This window comes from Arvicanthis niloticus, chromosome 20 (assembly GCF_011762505.2).
Source record: "Arvicanthis niloticus isolate mArvNil1 chromosome 20, mArvNil1.pat.X, whole genome shotgun sequence".
Taxonomy (NCBI): Eukaryota; Metazoa; Chordata; class Mammalia; order Rodentia; family Muridae; genus Arvicanthis; species Arvicanthis niloticus.
Window position 1 is genome coordinate 18474283 of NC_047677.1, and position 16018 is coordinate 18490300.

Consider the following 16018-nt stretch of genomic DNA (forward strand, 5'->3'; position numbering starts at 1 on the left):
GGTTCCTTTTCTAAAGCCTGTGTACTTTATTCATAGGAAAAACCTATGGTCTTTGGCCTCAAACCAACTTCTTCCTTTTTAAAAACTTTTTATTGACTCTTTGTGAATTTCACATCATGCACTCCAATCCCACTCATCCGTCTTGCAACCTCCCCTGTTGTAGTAAATATTTAAAAAGTGGGCGCCGGGCAAAGCTGACTATCTAAGCTGTGGCATCTCTGCCTAGCTCAGCTGCCATGTTGAGTGACCAGAAACCACATGCGTGCCACAGCTAGAAATGGCTAGCCAGAAACACCTGCCACCCATAAGACACCAGCGTGGGAGATGGCTCTGCCAATCTTCCACGCTGTCTCCACAAGGCTGGGCAGTGCCCACACCATCCTGTCAACCACGCAGGCTCGGTACAAATGAGACTCTAATGTTTAGATTGTCCAAAGGCTTATATATTTGGTAATGATCAATAACAAGATGCCCTTGCAATCATAGGTGTAACCCAATAGCCAACCTAGATATACCAACTACCTTTGACTGCTACAGACAAGCAACATCCGCCTCCATGTCCCCTCTCTTGTTCTCTGTCGATCCCTTAGCTCCTCCTCTTCCTCTCCTTACTCCTCCTACCTTAGCTCTTCCTACACTCCCCCAAAAAGAAACATTTTTTTAAAACAACAACAACAACAACAAAAAACCCAAAAATACAAACAGAAAACCAACAAAAACCATCTTGTCCTGGAAGCTGCAGTGTGTCACAACGTGTCCCACAGTACACCCTTTTGTCCACACTTCTTTACTTACAAATGTTCATTGCAATGAGTCCCTCATCTACTTCAAGGTCTCTGGCTTCTGCTACACTGTAAATATTAGATCCTCAACAGGACTCCTCTCAGATATCCTGTTGTTGCTCTGTGTCATCGAGATCATACAACTTTGGATCTGTAGGACTGGCCCCTTCATGCTCCAGCAGTTCAGATGCAGGGTAGATGTTGGGGTGGGTCAATTCAGAGCCTTGGATCTGGGCCTGAGTGGTAGCTGAGCTGGTCAGCTCACCAGCTCTCCTCTATGCTCACCACCAGGCAAGCTCTCCAACACGAGCCCAGCTGGCTCACCCAATGCAGCAGGCATTGAAGAGCAGGGCAAGCTTTTCCAGGCTCACAGCCCTAAGGGGGGCTCACCCACACCTATGCCACCAGGGACCAGCTCTACCGTGCTTCCCAGGCAAGGTGCAAGCTGCTCTCCCAAGTGCTGCAGACACTGGTGAGGGGCAGGGCCAGCTCTCCTGCCTACCACAGGTGGTGAGGAGCAAGGGGTGGCATCTCTCCTTCACCCAGGCCACTGCCTATACCCCTCTTAAAAGCACATTTAATCCCTTGCAAATAGAGGTTTTGTGTAAAAACTAGTATGAATGACCTTTCCCAACCTTGATCTGTTAAGACCTATATTCACAGCTAGATCAAAGATGGCCAAAACCATCCACTGGCACCACTTTTAACAGTCCCAGCCTTTTAGTCCCTGAGAGGATGCAATCAAGTGGAGTGTGCAGTAATGATGATAAATGTGACGTGCCTGTGTTACTATAAATAAGTGTAACATATTCTCCCAACCCATTTAATTACTTCTTGTGTAAAGCAGTGTGATGAACAAAACTGTCTAAATTCTGAAAGTGGGAGAGCCCTCCTGTCTCTCTTAGGTAGTTTTGCAATCCTAAATTTAGACTTAACAAAGCCATTTAAAAGAAAGACAGTTACATTAAGATGACGGAAGTATGTAAAAATTTATCAGAGATCCTCCTGTTACCTGATGGGTTTAATGGTTCATCAGACTCTAGAGAGGAGGAAGAAAGAATAAAGACAAAAATCACAACTGTCTGAGGGAGCGCTGTGGGGCTGGGGCATATCTGTCTGTGTAAGCTATGGGGGACTATTCCCCACACCAGAAATTCAAGAGAGGGATGTACAGTACAGCACATCAGGTAACTCAAGAGACAGCCTGAGGAAAGACGCTCGGTGAATGGAAGCTGATGTTATGTGTCCCTTTCTTGATAAATCCAAATAATCACTCAAGTTAATGCAACACTTTCCCTCAGAAACTAGACCAAAGAAAACAAGTCCACAGCTACTTCCTGGAGAGCTGCCTGTGGCGGCTAGAATCCACTATATCCAAGTACCCAGAGACAGCACCAATTGACTGGTTTGTATGAAATCTCCACCCCGATATTCTGGCTTGCCTGGTACTAATTTGGGCTGGTATAGGGTCATGAGGAAATGTGGCCTTGCTCAAAGGTGCTGTTCCCACCATTCCATCTATAGAAGAGCCTGGAACCCAAAGTGACTGGAACTTACTGTTGTTGATCTCCTATGACTTTAATTAGTTACACATTCCAAGATGCCAGCACTTAAAATACACAGTGGAATTCCTGAGTCAATTTTGGACTCTTGTGACAGGAAGGCCCTAGAGATTATAGCCTTCATCTGACTCTCAGCATGCCCAGTAACTCGCCCCAGGTCAGCCAGAGGCAGACGAAGAGTCTGCCATTCTCGAGGGGACACAGGTGAGAAAGTTGGATGCTACTCTGAAAAACAGCAAGAATGTACTTCTGCCACTTGCTTGCTTGCTTGTTTAGATGTCCACAAGTCTGGGGAGACCTCAGATGCTCCAAGTCTGATCTAAATAGACAGAATAACTTGAGCCCACATGAATATGGGTTTTACTGAACAGATAGGTGCTAAAGATACGCCTGAAACTTAGGGCAAGATTATCAACGGTTTCTGGTCAAGCTATGGCTGGCTACTACTGTTTAGAAATTGGTTTTCCTTTCTGTATCCTGAGCAAACTTACTCTGAGATACATGAGACGCTACATCTCTGTGGTCTCTGGTCCTGTTCCCAATAGCCTGGGGGTCTCAGCAGCACCTCCCCTGGGCTCACATTCAACCCTGGAGACTTCAGCCATCACTGAGTGCCTTTCTCTTCAAAGAATCTGACAGAGGCAAGAACACCAACCTGTTTAGCAAACACATATTTCTTCCTCACCCCAAAAAGGGAAGCTAACATGGATGCCCTCAAATTAATATGAATGTCATTATATATACATACTAAATATATGTATGTCAAAATACACATATTTACAACAGTTGAAATCCTCAAGTTTTAGGAAGTTCAGTTTTTCAAATTTCCCCTCTTGTGATATATCTTAGTCACTGTTCTATTGCTGTGAAGAGACACCATGACCAAAGCAACTTTTATAAATAAAAGAAAACACTTAATTGGGGGCTTGCTTACAGTTTCAGAGGCTTAGTCCATTATCAGCAGCATAGGGAGCAGCATGGTGGCATGCAGACAGATATGGAGTAGTAGCTGAGAGAGAGAGAGAGAGAGAGAGAGAGAGAGAGAGAGAGAGAGAGAGAGGCAACAGAGAGGGAGGAAAAGGGAAAGAGAGGGGGAGAGAGAGAGAGACACTCTGAGCTTGGCTTGGGGCTTCAGAACATCAGAGCACACCCTCAGAGAACCACTTCCTCCAGTAAGGCCACACCTCCTAATCCCTTTAATCCTTTCATATAGTGCCACTCTTCATGACTATGCATCCAAATACATGAGCCTATGAGAGCCATTCTTATTCAAACCACCGCATCACATCGGGCCAAGTAGTCTTTCTACTCATTAGTCATTTCTCTAAAATTATCATCAGTTGTCAGAGCTAAAACAGAAGTCCCAGGAGGGCATAATCAGAGCCACACCACAACAGGACAGAATAGAAACCGGACAAAAGGACATCACTCACAGCTCTGGGTGTGGACTGGGTGAGGCTGGTTTCAGCAGGGAAGGGGAAACAAGGAACCAGAGTGGAGAGAGGGGCTATGGCAGGTCACTTGACAGCGGCCTTGTGAACGGGCAGATGAAACATCTGTTTAGTTCCTGAGGCGCCATTGCCAAGCAAAAACGTTTGCCCATGGCGGAACAGCTGGTTAGCAGGAGAGTAGCAACTGAAGTCCAGATCGACTTCCTTTAAACCCACCCTTTCAATTGATTTTATTATAAAACTCTATAGTCACATCAGCCAATACAGACAAGGAAATCCCATAATCTCGTATCCCAAAGACAACTGTCAGCATTCCAGTGTGGTTTCTATAGGCTGTTCCCACATGGGAATTTTGTTTTCAAAATTAAGCTCATATTTCACAAGAGATTTCCTAGCCTGCTTTCTTCTTATTCAGCAACCTAAACATCTGTCCAACTTACTTATTAATCTGGGCAGTCAGCATTTTAACTAAGAGCGGACCTTTTCTCTGTGGGGCTCTACAGGTTCCAAGAGGCAAACTCGACCATGGGACATTCTTTTCCACCTTTTCGGCAGTGCACAAGTGTTAGTTACAGAACACCATGGTGTTTCCTCAAATTGGAAATATCACCATCAAAAGTGTCTAACAGGCAATACTGCCAGTCAGCACATAATGAAAAGCTACGGTGTAGTTATCCTGAAGATGCCAGCATCAGTGATCTCGCTGGCCTGGAATCAAACGCATCTGACGAATGTTATTATTAATGAAAAGGGTCCAAAAATAACAAGTTAAAAAAAGCTGCCCTTCTCAGCCTCCAGAGACCACGTGCTTCTAATGGTTTAATGCTCCACTTTCCAACTCAGAAACAGCAACAGAAGAAGTTACTCGTCCCCACCCCATGTCTGCATCTGGAAGAATGGGAATTCTTTGAAAAGCAAACATACCCCTTTGGCTTAAAAATCAGAGTGGTCAGAACTGGCTGACTCAGTCAGTTCACCAAGAATTGTGTCTCAGTTCATTCGCTATTCATCACGTCAGTGACACTTTTTTCTTTTCTTCCTGGTCAAGAGAATGAGGACACCCTCCCCGCCCCCCCCCCCCCCCCAGGACTCCTCATTGGATACAGCTAGGAAGTAGAAGAGACTACGATGTGTAACTGTGTGTAAGCGGAAGTGTGCCAAGTATGAATGGCACAAAGCATGGCTGGCCCGAGGGGCCGCTGTGGCTGGAGGAAGCAACCATTTGAATGCTCCTGTGGCTGTTGTGAAAGCTTCCTTAGAATTCAAGATTCCATCCTTTCCGCTGGAAACAGACATGTCTGAGACCTGCTCCCCAGACGGTGCCTACAAGGGCTGCCAGGTAGAAGAACCTGCTGAGGAGAGGACTGGGCATGTCCACTCCAAGCAAGATGGACTCTGCTCCCTCAGGGCAACGTGACTCCTGTCTGTGAGGCAGCTTGCTACTGTTTCCCGAGTGACAATTTAAAACTCTCCCGTTCTTCCTCAGTGTCCCACGGTTCCTCCATTCCTCAACAGGAAGTTCACCACAGCCTGATGGTGTCCCTTTCCCGTCTGATGTTTAGCTAGTCCTGTTTTCTATCTTTTCTCTAGACTCCTCCGTCCTCTTGAAAGTTACTGTGTCTTCACAGGCATGTCAATGGTATAACCACACTTTGAAAACCAATCTGGCATTATCCAGTGGAGTGGAGGGTACACATACACTCTGACTCAGGAGTTCTACCCTGGGGTATCTCTCCTAGCGAAGCTGCTGCAATATGCACACTCAAGAATACTGTGCATTCGCTGCAGCACTGATAAGAACAGCAAAAAAATAAAATAAAATAAAAATAGAAATGACCCAGATACCCATTGACAGGAGAAGATACTTAAAAACTGTGGTACATTCATAAAGTGGATACTGCGTGAGACAGTAGTAAGATAAATTAATTTCATGCATGGCACACAGATGAATCTTGGAAAAGGCCAACGGTATAAGAATAACACTAATATGGCCCGGAGAGAAACAAGACTTCATAGCACGTTATTTATGGAGACTGACCAAAGGCCTTGTACATACTCGGAGAGGGCTCTAACCACTGAGCACTATCTCCAACTTCAAAGCTTTCAGAAAACATGCTCGTAACTATTAGACCTATCGGTCTGTCACTTCTTCACAACAGTTCACACCATCCGTATTACAGCATGGAAACAGAACAGCACAAGATCATTTTCCTCCAATGAGTTTATGTCCGCCAGGCACAGAGACCACACCGAACTGAACCATGAACATGAAAGGGTATCACAAAAAGGTGAGGGAAGGCTGGTGCTGGGGGAGGGATGCTGGGAGCACCCACAAAGTGAGGGAAGGCTGGTGTTGGGGTGGAGGGATGCAGGGAGCACCCACAAAGTGAGGGAAGGCTGGTGTTGGGGTGGAGGGATGCAGGGAGCACCCACAAAGTGAGGGAAGGCTGGTGTTGGGGTGGAGGGATGCAGGGAGCACCCACAAAGTGAGGGAAGGCTGGTGCTGGGGTGGAGGGATGCAGGGAGCACCCACAAAGTGAGGGAAGGCTGGTGCTGGGGGAGGGATGCAGGGAGTACCCACAAAGTGAGGGAAGGCTGTTGCAAAGAAGCACCTGAACTCTGAACTCGGGGTTCCTTCAAGTTAGTGAACAACACTGTCAACTGTAATCCAGTCAGGAGACAGGCTGACAGGAAAGGAAGCAGAAATCGGCTATGAACTGTCTCAAACCTGCATAGATACAGAAGGAACAGGGACTCCTGGGGTAAAGATCAGGGGTAAGGATGGCTGCCTAGACTTTTATGAAATCAGCTGTAAGAATACTCACTGAATTGGGTTTTACCTTCCAGAGACAGACAGATACAACAATCAGAAAGGTTGCGTTTGCAACAGATAACAAGTACTTTTCCCTGAACAACACACTTGCTCTGTCTGTCTGAAGTGATCATTTCCCAAGCCCTTCAGTTTTCCCTCCAAACAACCTCACTCTGATACAGTAAAATCTACAAAACAGACCCCTGATCATGTCTTCTTTGCCATCACTATAAAAAGCAGAGACATGCAAAAGATACTACATTGGCTAGTCGCCAAGATTAACTAAATCCAAATATGAGAAGCTACAGTAAATATCCTGGGTTTTGTTCTGGCTGGTGATGGATTCTGATATTTGACCCATGGCCTCCCAGACTCACAGCTCAAAGCGGGCCACTACCACAATTGCAAAGTCGCCTGCATAGCTGAGGGCTGTTCAAATGTTTTCCCATTATCAAATTTGCTTTTACTTTCTTCTATAATCAACAGCTGAATGCACGTCCAGGTCTTTCATAAAGGGTGTTTCTTACTATCTGATAACAGTAGAATAGGCTAAGTGGCAGTTAATTAACACTTCAAATTATTCTTTTCTCTGGTCTAGAAGGTCTACTTTTTAATAGTCTTCTAAAGATGGACAAAATCATCCCCAGACAAAAGTTCTCTTTGCTTGTTTTAAATTAATATAACACTGAATCCTAACAGGGAGCTACAGAAGAAAACCAGGCAGAGAGGAGGAAAGGCTTCCTCTGGCCTGCTGCAAAAATCTCCTACACATTAAATCTGGGAAGTAAGCCAACCCCTGGCCAACTTGGCCTGGTGATGGGAAAAGGACAATCATGACCCAGCTCCTACCTGGGGCTCCCCTGCTTCAGGTGCTGTGGTATGAACCCTGTCTTTGCACACTCAACACAGCTTCTGTGATCTTCTGAAACACTACAGAGTTTTCAGCGCTGAGGTCAGGACTTGCTCGGTACACCCCACGTGCAACTCTGAGGCAATCTCAGCCTTTTCAATTCTCACTTGGAGGGGCCATGTAATCCGACAAACTGTAGGCTCATCCCTGTCAACAGGACTGCACACACATTCTGACTGTACTCACCAGTGAGTGGTACACCTACATCTTCCAAGCGGGAGCCATACTCACAGGCTAGGAGGTCTCTATAGAACACACAGACCTGGAGGACCAGTCTTTAGTAGAGGTGAGCCCTTAAAACAAAGTCTGGGAGCCGGGGGTTGGGAGGATAACTGGCAAAGTGCTTGTCTTAAAAGCATGAAGACCTGAGTTCGACCTCCAGAACCCACATAAAAATGGCAGATGTGTTAGTACACACTTATGATCCCAGCAGCAGGGAGGCAGACACAGGAGGAACCCCGATCCCTGGGGTTCCCTGACCATTCAGTCTGGCCTAGGTAGTAAACTCCAGAGCAGTGAGAGACTTTACCTCATAGGAGGTGGACAGCTCTGGGGGTGCCATCTGAGGCTGTCACCTGGCCTTTCACACATGTGTGTCACACAGAGAGAGAGAGAGAGAGAGAGAGAGAGAGAGAGAGAGAGAGAGAGAGAGAGAGAGATTGAGAGAGAGAGAGAGAGAGAGAGAGAGAGAGAGAGAGAGAGATTGAGAGAGAGAGATTGAGAGAGAGAGATTGCTACATCTGATCACAGAATTCCTGCCCCTCCTTTAAAAAACAAAACACTCACTACCTGTGCTGGGCAGTTTCATGTCAGCCTGACATAAACTAGAGTCATCTGAGAGGAGAGAACCTCACTGAGAAAATGCCTCTGTAAGATCTGGCTTCAGGCATTTTGTTAATTAGTGATTGGTGGGGGAGGGCCCAGCCAATTATGTTTGGTGTCATCCCTGGATTGGTGGAGCTGTGTTCTATAAGAAAGAAGGCTGGGAAAACCACAAAGAGCAAGCCAGTAAGCAGCACCCATCCATGGCCTCTGCATCAGCTCTTCTTCCAGGTCCTGCCCTGTTTGAGTTCCTGCCCTTTTATGATGAACAGTGATGTGGAAGTATAGGCCAAATAAGCCATTTCCTCCCCAACTTTTTCAGTCAGGGTGTTTTTGTCAAAGCAACGGAAACACTAATTATGTGACAGGAAATAGGCTCAGAATTTAAAACCACAGACACCAATAAAGGACCTCTCAGCACAGTGGCTAACCAAGAACCCTTATCACAGACTCAGGTCAGGGCACTGCCACATGATTACTAGACCATGGGTGTGCAAAGCACTAGGCAGTCACTCAGAGGCCTATCTTAAGCATAATGAGAAACTCTGGACAAGTGAGGATTCTGCTGGGTAGATTGTGGAGAGAATAAATGATTCCACCCCAGGGCACCAACATCCCAGGAGAGCACGTTCTTGGGGCCGGGCTTTGCACATTGTTCCTCAGTCAACATTTTCATCAACTTGTCCTTAAGTCATAAATAATAAATACAAAGCTAAAAAGGGGGGGGGAACCCTCAGTTAATTAGAAAAAAATAGAGATTTCAAGGTATTTTAGCAAGTTAAAATAATAGCCAAGACTAGATCAGAAATCTATACAAAAGCACATTTTTAAAGAGATAAATCTGCTTTTAGCTTTAACGATCTCGTGTGGGACGGTGCCATCACCTGACTCTCACCCTCCACTCTGCTCAGCTGGAGCTCACCCTGCTTACCAGCTTTGCTGGTGGCTCCTCCCAGGAGATCAGAGGATGAGGATCTAGGCCAAGGACACTCAATGACATCAGTGCTATGGCTGTGACATTGGACGGAGGCTTTCTTTTACCCTTTGGGCTCAAGCTTCTATCTTGGGCCTTCTCTTATTCAGCAGGAGGCTAGACTCTCTTTACATCAGCTCCATGCCTATAGCCTGCTCTTGGCTCCATGATGTGCTCAGCCAGAGAATTCCACTGACAAATATCTGTTCATCTAGATGACCTTCTATCAAAGAGTTTCCCTCATGCCATGCTTACGACATTATCTGAGCTGGGACCATCCCATGAGCTCGGCCCAACACACTGATCGTTGTTCCTCTGGACCCTAAGCTGATCATGACCCCTGGCTGTTGACAGGAAACCAGGTCTTCTAGCAGCAAGAAGAAAGGAAACATGTAAGGAAGATGTTCACCCCACACAAGCTCCATGCAAAATGGAGATAGTACCTAAACATGTAGCTTGGTTCCCACTGGCTTAGCATCTGTAGAAAGATACAGCCCATGAGATGACACAAATGTGCACAGAGGGTCAATATGAAGACAGAAGAGAGACAGCAGGAAAGGCTTAAGCCAAGGCCACTGGAAACTACCAGGAAGAAGGGAGCAATCGATTCTCTCCAAGCCTCTGGAGAACACGAGCCTGAAGACCACCTTAATGCTAAACTTCGGACCTCTAAGGCTGTCAGGGAATACATCTGTTGTTTCAAGCCACCAAGTCTGCAATAATCTGTGATAGCATCCACGACAAATGTTTTCTGCTTAAATAAAAACTGGTTGTGGGCTGAAGAGACGCTCAGCAGTTAAGAGCACGAGCTGTTCTTTCAGAAGACTCAGGTTCAATTCCCAGCACCCTCACAGCAGCTCACAACTGTCTGTAACTCCAGTTCCAGGAGATCTGACACCCTCACACAGACACACATACAAGCAAAACACCAATGTATGAAATTAAAAAAAAAAATGGTTGTTGTAGCAGAATAATTTCCTGCTACTGCTACATTGTATATGCAGTGGAGCTCAGTGATTGGGCAGTATGAAAGGGGAGGAGAGAAGGGGAGGAAGGGGTGGAGAGAAGGAGAGGAAGGGGAGGAGACAAAAAGAGAGAAAGAAGCTATCGACCATGGAGGAGGACGGATGGTTGGAAAGCAGTCGTGGGTAGCAACTTATCAAAAGGTTAGAGCTGGGTAACAATTCTAATTGTGTGGGCATCTTGTTAATTGGGACTTTCCAAATATATAAATCTACTGGATAATCTTTAAGTATTAAGAATCTTCATTCTACCAGGTACCACAAGTATAGAAGATCTGTCTGGGGTTCAGCCGAGATTTATGGATGCAGTGTGGGGGACTGGCAGAGCCATCCCCCCACACTGGCGTCTCATGGGTCTAGTTGTGGCACGTCTGGCCTCTGGCCGCTTCTAGCTGTGGTGTGCTTAATTTCTGGCTGCTTCTAGTGCAGAACATGGCGGCCAGAGCTAAGTAGAGGCCACCTCACTGATTAGATAGCTGGCTTGTGTTCAAGGCTTTTCTAGATATCTCCCAATACAGGTTGTGGCTTAAAAGTGGGCAGTAATAACCTTCTTTAAGGCAAAATTTTGACTTTGTATGTATTCTTATACTGGCACATAACAAGTCTCAGAGCAAGTGCAACTATGTTTTAGTAAAAGTTTAGGGGCAGTGACAAGCATCTTTTACGACACCCCTTATACCGATTTCATTAAGAATCATTCCTTCACATGCAATTTCTGCAGACAATACATAGAACCAAATATACTGGCCTCTATCACACAGTCAGACAGCAGCTCACAGCTTTTGGGAAAGGTATGTATCTATATCAAATAGGTATCAAAACAAATAGACCAAGTAGTTGAGCCTTGTCATTCTCTGCTGTAAGGAGGGCGATATTTCCTCCCGGTCAATCCATGTCCTGCTCCATTTTTTTCTACTGATGAATGCTACTGAGATGAAAAATATAATAAAACAATCCCTAACTCAGCAGCAGAAAGACAGGAGTATCTATGGCTTCCCCATATGGCTATGCCTAAAGCCACTCTCTTGCTGTTCCAGGGAACCACCAAAGACCAGGTCGGGTTTACAGAGACTTTTGAGGTGAGTGGGCTTCTCACTGTCCCTGATAAAAATAACATAACTATTTTTATTACTGTAAGTAAGGGAGAAAGTCCCTTTAAATTCAGTGACGAGAAAACAAGAGATGAGTGTAAAATTGCCAGTTAAATTGTGCACAGCTAATGACTGCCTTCTGCTCGACTGAGCGCCAGTACATCCACCAGAGTGGAAAGAGAAGGGTGCACCCGGTCTGAGAAGTGCTTGGGGTCTGGCCACTTCCTGGGTGTCAGTCCTTGGGAAGATCACTTCCCTTCTGTTGAGCTTCATTCTCCTCAGAGGCAAAATGGCACAAACGGGCACAGCAATGCTGGCCCAGGACAGAGGCCAGCCCACTGGAGTTGGTTAATGGGTCCGGAATCAATGGATAAAGTGGTCTTTGTCAGGACTAACAATCCACCTCAAACTGTTCTTCTTTCCTTGAATTAGAATAGTAACGCTTTCATCTGCAGCTCTTGTAATTGTCATCGATATCTCCCTGGCTTTATAAAGTCTAGAAGGGCCGTTTATTATCTTGGGAAGTCTGTGCTGGCAGAGGGCATGTTTTCTCTTCTTAGACAGTAGCACTTTTACAATCCAGAGATTTATGTAACCGAAAGTTGGTCAGTTATTATGGGTGATACACAACTACTATTTTTGGCCTGGGACTAGAAGCTGATTGCCTTTGAGTCTAAAACCGAACAAAGCATGCTCCTTCATTCAAAACTTACTGTCCTCTTTATCCCCAACTCAAAGCCATTCTTTTGCGCAGTCAGCAGGAGGGTGGGCTATGTGAAAGAAACATGATCTGCAGTGAGACTGAATTTGTCCTTAGCCTGTTACAACCAGAATGGGTCAATCAGTGAGGGTGGGGTCAGAGGCAAGGAAACTGTGAGTGAATCTCCTACAGTCCCCTGGACCAGGCAGCCCTAAATACATGTGTCAACTGGCTAAAGGACATGGCACACCTGTACATGGGAGATGCCCTCTCCAATCCCCACCAATGGGCAGGCAGGACAAACATGGTTCTGTCTGTCACTCCATCCAGGGAGCATGGCTTCCTTAGAAGGGTGGAGTGAGGCTGGAGTTCCTCTTTCTCCTCCTCCCTCTCTCCTACCTCCCTAAGGCAGCCATCACATGCATAGGGAGGTGGTTTACCCCAATCATGTCCGACCCACACTGGCCCGGGAGGCATATCTGATGCTGCCCTAAAGCTAGCATTCTGAAATCTATGGATGATCCATGTCATCACTGCTGGGCAGCCGAGCTCAGAAAATCCTTGGCTCAAACTGAAGAAGGACTTGCTAACCTGGCCACCTCTGGACCAGCTATACAGTAATCAAACTAGCACGACTCAAGATGTGGCCTCTGATTTCAAAAATGTAACTATTTGGAACTAGATCATCTCTCTTCCCATAAGACTAATAGTTCTATAAAAACCCAGGCCCCACCTCCGCCTTGGGAGTTAAGATGCAAGCGAAGCAGCCCACACTCTCACTAGGATCAAGGGACACAGCCCTCTGGCAGGATCACTTCTCTGGGTACTCAGCTTTTGGAAGTGCCCTTTGGACAGGCGGAGTCCCTGTAGTCTCCAGTGCAGCTTTCTAGCTGCAGGGAAGAGCTAGAAGGATTCTTGATTTTCCTGAGATGTAGATGTGGCAGGGGCTTCACTATCATGGAATATACTGGAAACACTTTAAAACTTAAGAGGCAAAGGCCATCCAGGCCACATGAAGAGCAGCTATGACTGAAGTAGGTGTTATTGTAATCAAATCTATTTAAACAAGGTTTTAAATTACTAAATTGAATCAATTTAATCAGCTTTTCATACAAAAATGGACATTTTTTCAATCCAAAATTCATGTGCATGTAATTTAACTTTCAGAAGACACATTTTATATATTTAAAGTAGTAAATTTATAGAATCCACACTCAGAAGAGTATCCCCCAGACTGCCAGTAAAAGTGCAAACAATAAACTACTTTGATCTCTTCAATTTGCTCTTGGGTCTTCTTTTATCTCTGCATTTGCTCTGATTGCCCGGATTACATTATCCTTAAGGATTAGCTATTCATTTGTCTGCTTGACACTTTGTACTTCTAGAGAGAAAGCCAAAGAACGGCCATCTTATCTGCATATAATGCTATCAACAATCACAATTTCCACAAATAAAACCCCTAGATGGCAAAGAGAAGCCACTGTTTCTTGAATGTATAATAGGAGTGCGTCTACGATTTTACCACGTATCAAAGTGGCTTCCCCTGGCTTGCTGCCCTTTCATCTGGCTCTCATTCACCCATCTGTGCCTGCAGCTAGCAGTTCTGAAGGGTCTGCTATGGTTTAGGCATTAGGTTCAGCACAGATTTTGGCCTGACAAAGACTCCAGTTTAACGAGGGACACAGCTCCCACAGTAACTACACAACTGCAATGGCAGCTTTGAAAATGACCATGGCGATCGATGGCCACAGACTTGGGTGGCGGTGTCATGGAACAGCTCTTTGAGAGGACGCTGCTCCCCACAGCTTAGCCCTGCAACCCTCTAGAAGGTGACACACAAGTACATTGACTCGAGCACTATACCCATTCTAAGATAAGGTGTGGGCAAAAGAAGGTTCTGGGTGCAGACAGACCTCATTGGGATTCCTGCTGTAACCAGAGAACCTGCGGCAGCTTCAAGGTGGGGCCATGTCCCCATGGGTACTTCTAGGTCAGTGGAGCATGCACAGAGCACAGTATTCAGTTGGCTACTGATGTCAGGTGATTTGGAACTGATGCTGACTTGTGTGTGAACACTGGCATTCAAAATAAACTTCCTTCCCATGCAGAGTTCTGTGTTCACAAAAATCCACGACCAAAAGAAAAGAGTAAAAACATCCATCCTACAACAAACACCATGACAGCAGTGGCTTTTCTCCGCTCACACGGTTATCAGAAATCGTTTGTTTATACAACAGGAACTCCTGTACCAGACAGACTTGGCACACACAAGCGTCAGCAAAAGGAAGAGCTGGCACACTGTGCTCAATCGCCCTCGAACAACGACTGGAAAAGATTCTGAATTAAGGGTTTTTGCAAGGGGTGAACTCCCCTAAGGCATTAAGTGATTTTTCAAGTCATTAGGAGCTTGACTGAGGACCAGAGCCCTTTAGTGGCAGCTAGAACCCACTCTGCCACTATGAAGTTATTTCCTACTTCTTTGTCAGCACCCTTTATTCTGTAGTCCCCACGACTTGGAAATGCTCACAGGACAAGGTAAGGCAGACCCAATCAATATTTGGCTGGATACTCTGGCTGTGTCCTTGTACCTGCAGGGGCGGCCAGGAAAGCCTAGCTTCCAGGAGCCCCCACGAACTGGTAGGCCTTACAGAAAATTCTATAGCCTTGTGACCAACAGCCCCTTTTCCTATTATGGTACAATATGTACATCAAAAAATTAAAAATACATATGGTTTGTGTTTCTAAATGTAAAACATGGATAATTTTACTTAGATCTGAAAAAAAAAGAAACAACTTTTTTGGTGGTGTTTTTTTTTTTTCTTAGGATAAGGAGAAAGAAAAAGGGGGATCCTCACCATGTAGCCCTGGATTGGCCTAGAACTCAGAGAGATCCATCTGTCTCCTGAGTGCTGGGATTAAAAACATAAAACACTATGTCCAGCTGGGACCACTTTAGTGGTGGGAAGTTTAGAGGTTACAGGAACAGTAATTAGCTGCAGGTCTTACAGAAAGTTAAAAGAACTGAGACACTTTAATTCCTTCACCCTTCCCTTGCCTCCTCTTAAGCCCCATGTTTGCCTGGGATTAGGGACCTAGATTAACTCTCTTGTAGTTACTACAGGCTCAGCTGAGTCCCTCCTGGTTCACTCTGCCTGAGCTGAGGGTGCAGAGTGAGCCCACAGCTTGGGCAACACCACGTTCCCAACAGCAGCCCTGGGATGTCTCTGGGCACCCAAAGGTCTACTGTGAGCCTGATCTAGCTGATCCAAGTCACAGCAAACTGACTTTCCATAAGGGAGTCTTTCAACTCCTGACCTCAAACCCAAGTGCAGAGACCTCCAAAAGCTTCCCCTGCTTGTCTCAACTACAGTCCTTTTATGTCCCTAAGACTCCCTTGTTTGTGTGAACTGAAAAGCTTACCAATGCCGGAGATCACAGAAGTAAATTCTGTAGACACCAGAGGCCTGTGTAAGATAAAGGGTCAGGGCTGCTTATGATTGATCTAGATCAGTGTTGCAGAGAATATATGTCTTTGACTCAGAAGAAAAACATATCACCCAAGTTCAAAGGGTCAAGGAGAAGAATTTCACCCACACTGAAATTCAAAATGGAAAATAATTCTAAGTCAACCCTGATGATGGTGATGGTAGTGGTGATGGTGATGGTGGTGGTGATGATGTGACAACTCCCCCTCCCGGAGGCCAAGGTGATGTGGCGGGGCAGAAAAGGACTCCTCAGGAGTAGCCAGTATGACTAACATCCATTCAAGAGGGAAGAGAATTCAGAAAAGACGCAGCCACACTTGAAGAAACAACGAAGGCGTGGTTGATTCACCCAGCCCACCAGCTGCTTTCTAGGTAGCTCAGCCCTTTCTAAGCTCCCAGATCTGCTCC

General features: G+C 45.8%; 1 protein-coding gene across 3 annotated transcripts in view; it reads right to left on the bottom strand.

The window, feature by feature from the left end:
• Nucleotides 1–16018, bottom strand: part of Fyn (FYN proto-oncogene, Src family tyrosine kinase) — a 191723-nt gene that overhangs the window by 150831 nt on the left and 24874 nt on the right. The gene's annotated exons all lie outside the window — the stretch shown is intronic.